The sequence below is a fragment of the Podarcis vaucheri genome, assembly GCF_965113315.1.
Source record: "Podarcis vaucheri genome assembly, chromosome: 3".
Lineage (NCBI taxonomy): Eukaryota > Metazoa > Chordata > Lepidosauria > Squamata > Lacertidae > Podarcis > Podarcis vaucheri.
This window is the reverse complement of record NC_138761.1, coordinates 43,410,937-43,419,224: the sequence shown is the minus strand read 5'-3', so window position 1 is coordinate 43,419,224 and position 8,288 is coordinate 43,410,937.

Genomic DNA, 8,288 nt, shown 5'->3' with positions numbered 1-8,288 from the left:
TTCATCAAAATATTCTTCCCCTGAACTGCTGAGGTGAATCTCCATTTGAAGACTTTCTTGATCACATAGAAGCTATGCAAGCCTTGACGTGGGCAGCTTGTTACCACATCTTTCCTTGATGTGACATAATTTAAATGGGATTGTTTTTTGGTCCCTTCTTTATTGTTCACGCAGGTAAGAACAATGTCACTATTCTTTTATCTAGCTTTACATTACTCTAAATTGTTACCTCTTATGTCAGGATAGCTCATTTCCCCAAGAAGTAGAAGTGGGTGTGACAAATCGGTGAGCAAAAGGCCACATTTTCTTAAGCTGTCTTTCCTTCTTTTCCTCCGCACAGACTTCAACACCCACACTTGGTTTCATTAATATCAGTGTTTGAGGGGGAGCGCGAGGAAGACAAACATTGTACTAAACCTAAAACTACAACTGAAAAAGGCCAGCTAATAAATAACTCAAACTTCAGAGAACTATTGAAAAGTGTATGTCTGAGATGTTACAAACTAATCACAGTTTCAGTGGAAGGGAGGCCAGAGAGTTTGGAGCATAGGCACCGGTTCCTGAGGGCTGAGGTACTTCCCCTCCCCCCCTTTTTAGGGGGCTGGTCCCTCTCAATGTTCAGAGGATGCTCAGATCCTTGTGATGTAGCGCATGCAACTTCAGGACATCGCGTGACGTCAGGACATTGCATCAGGCCCCCTCAATCATCTTAAGAAGATGGCACCTCTGGTTTGGAGGTTCACAGTTGTTGCATCCACTTAACTGAAGAACTGCCACTGACTCAGAGCTTGGGTCAGGTCCTCCTCTGGTTGAGGCATGGCAAGGTACGCATGCATGTGCATCTTGGAGGAGGGATGTGTTTGTGAAAGTGTGAGGACCCCTGGTGCTTGGAGGTATGGCTGTTGCTTGAGGAAGTATGAAGATTAGCAGAAAGTGAATGTAAAAGAAGAAGAGACTGTGAATAATTATTTCTGAAATTAAGTACATCAAGTTATTGATAGCAAAATATATTTTGCTATACTGTGCTCATCTCTGTAGCCATCGCACTGATTTCTATGGGACTCACATTTGAAGAATGGTCACCAAGCACATACATATTTTCTCACAATGAATTTGCAAAAAGGCAAAAAAAGCAGTTCCAGGACAAACACTGTGAAATTAAAGGTGAAATGTTCATACACACAAAAAACACATAAAATGCCTTTGTATGTCCAGGTTCAAATTGTAATACATGTTTCCTGAACTCTTGTATTACTTTCCTTTACAGGATTTGTGCTGTATTTATGAAAAAGGGACTAGAAAGAAATGGTGTTTTCCTCCTTCTTACACTATTACCTAAAGCAGAATACCTGTGCATCTCTTCTTAACTAGATTACAAACTAATAGGCAATATGATCATTATTACTCCAATCCACATTTTTTTAGATTAAAAAAAATAAATCATTTAGCTGCACAGAGGATTGATTGCTACAATTTCCTTACCATTTGAAATAGGACTGTTCAATGATTGTCTCACAGCTTGATGTAAGACTATCTTGAAGCAAAATAGTGCTGAAATCTCAATTAGTTCTCCTGAAAATAGGCTGTATATCAGCAGCATTTAGAAAAGAACTTGAAAGTTGGGCACAGAGATTAAATCACAGTGCCATTTGGGAATCCCAGTTATTTTACTTGCAGATGCATTCTGCTTGTAATAATTAGGCCTTCTCACATGTACCATCTGCTCAAGATTAAAGGCCTTGCTGTTGGTAGGCCACTGTATCCTTTGAGTGGAATCCAGTCAGTGTCCTGCATATCTGGATCCAGTAGCTGCACTAACAGAAGACATAATTTATTGCTCATACCCTAGGAGCTCCCACAGTTTCTGAAAATCATTTCTAGAGAGTTGGGGGCCCCTCCAGAGCAGAGTAGAAGGTAGTGTGGTAGGCTGCAAGGAGAAAGGGAAAATTGAGGAGAGTAGGCTCCAAAATTTATCTGATGAACATAGGGATATCCTACTTAATTATTATTGTTACTGTATTTATATCCCACCCATCTGACTGGGTTGCCCCACCCACTTTGGGTGGCTTCTGACATATATAAAACCCAGTCACATGGGCAGGGCATAAGTAATACAATTATTATTATTACTACTACTACTATTACTATACATTTTAGAAACTTCCCTATACAGGGCTGTCTTCAGATAGGGTTGCCATATTTCAAAAAATAAAACCAGAACATCCCAAAAGATTATTTTTTTTAGGAAGACCCCACAATTGTTGATCTTTTCTTGACAAAAATGCCAAAGAAATGCAGTTTGACTTTTCCCTAATATCCAGGACAAAGCGCCACCTTTCAGAAATTCCCCTGGACATGAATTCCACCTTTGAAATCCCAGTAATGTCTGGGAAAATCCAGCCTTATGGCAGCCCTATTTCAGATGGCTTCCAAACTTACCTATATCTTTGCTTCGGGGGATCACATAACTCCTTTTTCCTTTCTCCAACATTTCTCTGATGGAAATAGCGATGTCCTAAGGAAAAGTGGGAAATTCAGGATCAAATCAGAAAACAGGGACAAGACTATCCCTAGAAAATAGGGACATTTGGAGGGTCTGTGCTCCCCATTTCTTCTGTTAGCAGAGCCTCTTCTGGATCAAAAGGCCTTTCCTTAGCACAAGAGCACTGTAGGGGCAAATTGCAGGCAAGTGCTGTATCATTAGGAGCTAGTGTGATGTCATCAATATTTCAGGAAAAAGCCCAAAACAGCCTAGACTGGGCATTGCATATGAATCTATATATTCACTAGATATGTTTTCTTTTCTATTTTTTAAAAAGAGTAGAATGTCACTTCACTGGTGAAGTATGAGAAACAATATACAGTGGTGCCTCGCAAGATGAAAATAATTCGTTCCGCGAGTCTTTTCGTCTTGCGATGTTTTTCGTCTTGCGAAGCACGGTCTGTCGCAACTGCGCCTCTTCAAGCGGCTTTAAAAAAAAAGTGCAAGACGTTTTCGTCTTGCGAAGCAAGCCCATAGGGAAATTCGTCTAGCGAAGCAACGCAAAACCGAAAAACCCTTTCGTCTAGCGAGTTTTTCGTCTTGCGAGGCATTCGTCTTGCGGGGCACCACTGTACTCATAAGGATCAAAGGCTGAAACTAGCTGATGGCTTATCTTTCACAGATAAGCCAAAGGTTTGCCTTGTAGTATTGCTTTTAATTCAAAGCCATGAGAATATCCACACTAGATGCCCTCTTGTCCCAGGAATGCAGAAGCAACATTACAGCCAATGACGTATAGGCCAGATGGATGTGAGTAATGCACAAATCAGCCTTGTCAGCATAGTGCATAGTGCAGGGGTGCCCCAACTTTTTTTCAAAGAGGGCCAGATTTGATGAAATGAACATGCGTGAGGGCCAATCTTTTTTTTAGGATTGAAGTTGTTCAGCTTTTTAAAAGAAATAGACTACCACAGGGGCCAGATTAAACAAGCCGGCGGACCAGATTAGGCCCCCAAAACGGACATTGGACGTGCCTGGCATAGTGCTACACTATATAAGAGGGAGCCAGGAATCTAGAAGCAGAACACCTCCGCCCAGCTCAGACTCTGACACCCAGATGAGGAACTGAGAGGCAAGTCCCAAAGCTGGCAGCACTGGTGGAGGAAGAGGAGTGCGGGGGGAGTGCACCACCCCCAGCAGCACAATCCCAGTGGGGTGCCATCGCAGCTGCCCTTCTGCCCGCACTGGGCACCACATCCCTGCAGGCATCATGCCATGCCCCCAGGACGCATGCCAGCCCCGCCCCCGCCTGCTCTCCACCACTGGCTGGCAGAGATATTGTACCTCACAGTAAGTGTCACAACCCAATGTGGTTTAGGCATTGGGTAAGTCTTAGTCCTTGGTGGATGGAGGTTGTAGCCTCCACCTGGCCCTGCAGTATTCAGGGGTACCCCCTTAATAGGATCCAGCGAGAGTTACTTCTGTCCAGAAGCCCAGGCAGGGGCTAGGGGCATAGAACTCCTCAAGGTGGCAAGCCCACAAGTGGTTCCTACCTGATGTATGCTGTCAGGGGTTCAGGAGCAGAGGCACAGGAAAGGGAGGAAACAGAGAGCGAGGGGGAGGAATCCGAAGGCAATATGAGCGAGGACAGCGGCCCGAGATCTCTGAGTCTTTCCAGTGAATCGGAAGATTCACAGAAAGGGGCGCCAGTGGTCAGAGCAAGGGGGGCCTAGGGGGACACCCCAGGAGGAAGGGACCAGAGGGGACTCAGAGAGCAGCAGTTGGAAATCGGGACCAGCTTCCCCACCAGAGCGCAGTAGGGGGGAGGGGTCCCAGGTATCGGGATCAGGCGGCTCGCCGCAAGAGGGAGGGGATGAGGCAGGATTGGCCACACCTCCATCGGGGAGCGAGGAAATGGTCAAGAGGAAGGTGGAAGGTTGGGCGCGCGCGCCAAGTTCAAATGCACAGGAAGGCGGCACAGTAAGCAACCCGGAAAGGGAGCCAGGTCCTAAAGCCCGCCGCAAGGAGGGAGAAGAGTCCGGGGGGTCAGCGTCAGAAGAGTCCAGGAAGGAGGAGACCACGGGGGGCAGAGGGACCCAGAGAAGGAAGGAAAGGCGGAAGAGGTGGAGTAAGACTAGAGTATTAAGTTGGTGTACAGGAGGCGGAGACTCAGACGGAGCTTCGCCGGTCTAGCTTCTAAGACGTAGAGCTGCGCGCTGCGGCTTGAAAATGGAAATTGTAACTCAATAAAGACTTTTGTACAGTACTGCCGGCTAGCGTGGTCCTCTGTGAGCTGGGACCTGGAAGCGGCTCTGACATATGCCATAGGACCTCTTCGCCTCGGGTTGACCCCTGACAGGTATGTCCCAGAAGAAGAAGAAGAAGAAGAAGAAGAAGAAGAAGAAGAAGAAGAAGGGGAGGAGGAGGAGGAGTTTGGATTTGATATCCTGCTTTATCACTACCCAAAGGAGTCTCAAAGCAGCTAACATTCTCCTTTCCCTTCCTCCCCCCACAGCAAACACTCTGTGAGGTGAGTGGGGCTGAGAGACTTCAGAGAAGTGTGACTAGCCCAAGGTCACCCAGCAGCTGCATGTGGAGGAGCGGAGATGTGAACCTGGTTTACCAGATTACGAGTCCACCGCTCTTAACCACTACACCACACTGGCTCTCCAGCAGGTGAGCTGGAGGTTCAATGGTTATACCCAATGGCTTTGCCAAACCTCTACATCTGTAATTGATAAAGTTGTGGCCTGATTTGACCCAAAGCAATATTTTCCTGTGTGTTTATTTGGCAGTCGGGCCTGGTGGGGAGGGGGCACTTGTGTCACGCAAGCAGCAGGGTAGTGCCTGATAGCCTTATGTTTGGCTATGAAGCTAAGTTGTGTGCAGTGTCTTGTAAACCAATCTGGAAGAATGTATTCTTCATTGCCTGAAGTGAAATGAATGTTTATATAGCAGTAATAACTTATTTTCCATAAAAGTTTATGAAAATAGCAACAAGAATTCAATTTTTATCACACATCATTTGATTTAGGAAAATATTTTGGCTCCTAACTAATAGGGAAAAAATAAAACTTTTTGCCTCTCTTATCAGCGCTCAAGCCAACCTCTATTGCCAGCTGTACAAAAATATATCCAGTGCTTTATGAACCCTGAAAGAATTAAATTATCATAAATAATGAGAAAAATTGAGCCTTTACTAATTACTACCATGAAAATCTCTGGAGGAACACCCATGTAAAGAATCATGTACCTGATATTTGCTATTCGTTAATTAATATTTATTATTCACTCTTGAGTCCTCATTTATTCATGCATTTAGTAGGAGGGGAGAATGAATTAATTGTTTTTCTACAAGGTTTGGCTAGCAGGACCTCCACAGTGAGCTGCTCCTCCCAGTGTGTATGTGAGAACATTTGATGGAATCCTATCTGCTAATGGTGTACTTATACTCTTGAGTGTGAATCAAGAGGTTTCTGCAGTCTTGGGGAAAGTACAAAAGCCTTTAGTGGGGAAACTAAAGCTCCAACGCTAGTCAACTTTATCAAGGAAAATGTCCTGTTAAATTCAGTGGTGTGTACTTCTCAGAAGTCATGTATAGTATTTCACTATTATTCATAGGAACCCACCCCTCCAATGGACCAATGAGGATTGAGCATGCTCAGTAGCCATGGAATGCAAACTAACTGTGGGGGCAGGATCATTGGGATATCCTGAAAGAAACCATGACTAGAACCCTGTCAGCAACACTCCACATTGCAGTGTTTTGCTGTAGGCCCTGCTAGTGGGTTTCTGAATTTGAAATTAATTTTAAGCATTTGATTTGGAAAGGTACATTTCATGCTACTTAAATAGTGTTTGCTGCTATTGGCTGGTAGGGTTGCCCAAATACAAGAGAAAGACAAATTCTGCCCCAGCTTGATTTTTGACCTCCTGTTCAGCTAGTGGACTGTGAGGGCTATTTATATTAAATTACTTATATATTGAATTTATATCCCACCCTCCTAATGGAACCCAGAGTGGCTGGAGAAGTTGTTGAGCTCGGCCTAAGCTGCGCACTTCATATGGACAAGAAACTACAGAGGGCATAGGTGTACATCTCCTAAAACTTGAGCAAGTATATGGGGATTGCTCTCATATAGCCACTTTACCCCACACAAGAACATGAAAATGGGCTTAGCCTACTGCCAGCACTAACCACAAGAACAGACTTTTGCTATTGGATCCACTACAATGGGCAGTAGTGAAAGAGAGAGCCAGTGTGGTGTAGTGGTTAAGAGCGGGAGACTCGTAATCTGGTGAACTGGGCTCATGTCTTCATACCTCCACATGCAGCTGCTGGGTGACCTTGGGCCAGTCACACTTCTCTGAAGTCTCTCAGCCCCATTCACCTCACTGAGTGTTTGTTGTGGGGGAGGAAGGGAAAGGAGAATGTTAGCCGCTTTGAGACTCCTTTGGGTAGTAATAAAGCAGGATATCAAATCCAAACTCTTCTTCTTCTTCTAGTGGCTGGTGGTGCGGGTGTAGCAGCAGAGCCAATCCAACACAATGACCATACCACACTGAGCTCCCGCTGCCTTCCCATTGCCCTCTCCCTCTCAGTAAGAGACAGTGATATGTGGCATTGGGAAGATAGAAGAGCAGTGCAGCCCCACCTGAGCAGCCCTGTCAGCCACTGCTGCCAATTGGAATCTTACGGTATGCAAATCAGTTCTCTCCTGATTTCTTGCACTTCTCTGAATTTCTTGGCTCGAAAAATGTACCAGGATGTGCAAAAAAACAAAAACAAAACTGCATTCTGTGCATAAGTGCAATTAAGAGAAAACACATTTTATAGAAACATTATGGAATGGAATTATTGATGAGCACATGATCAAAACTGACTAATCCGCTCCTCACTTTTTTTTTGCATTCTATATCACTTATTCTTAATAGCTCTTTTTACAGGGCACATAAAATTATGCAAAAGTCCCTTCGCTGTTCATGATGAAACTAGTTTTGTAGACAGCATTGGAAGAGCATGTAATGCGGACCCTTTTCTTTATTCAGCAACTAACCTGTATTTTCGCAGAACACGCGCTCATTTTCAGGGTAGCATTCAAAGCAGAGAGGCAGCTAGCTAAGATGCTTAATTTTGCTAAATTATTGGATCCTTTCAGTGTTTGGCTGCTGGCACTTCCATCTTATTCTTTATCGCTTTCATCATATTTCATAATGACACATTGTATAGTTGGAGGGTTTTTGTTTTTGTTTGCAAGCAGACGCACCACAGTAGATTGTGCCAGCTCATTTGTTGCCATGAATGCCTGTTATTTGGCCTCTCCCTTGAAAACGACTTCTTGCTCTTGAACTGCATTTTAAAATATTCAGTATTAAAATATTCTCTCCCAGTCAGGCAAATTATTTCAGACATTCAATAATCTGCTCGGTTAGCAAAGTCTTCTTCCATTTCATTTCTTATATGCGAGCTTGACCCAAGGGATAAATATTCCTAGTAGTCAGAATCTTTGTAGAGAGAGATGTTTGTTACTGCCCCTCCTCTCTTTTTCAATGCCACCATTTTCTCTTAAGAAAAATAGTGGGCAGAAGTAGATACATCTGTTGTTGTTTTTTTATAAATATTTTATTGAGTTTTAACAAATAAGAAAAAATTCAAGAAAAAATACAAAAAACAAAAAGGATACAAAGTCACAAAATACAATACAAAAATACAAACATTAAACACAACGGAGGAAAAAGAGAAGGAAGAAAAGAGAAGAGAAAAAAAGAAAAAAGTAATAAAAACACATATAATAACAAAAAACAA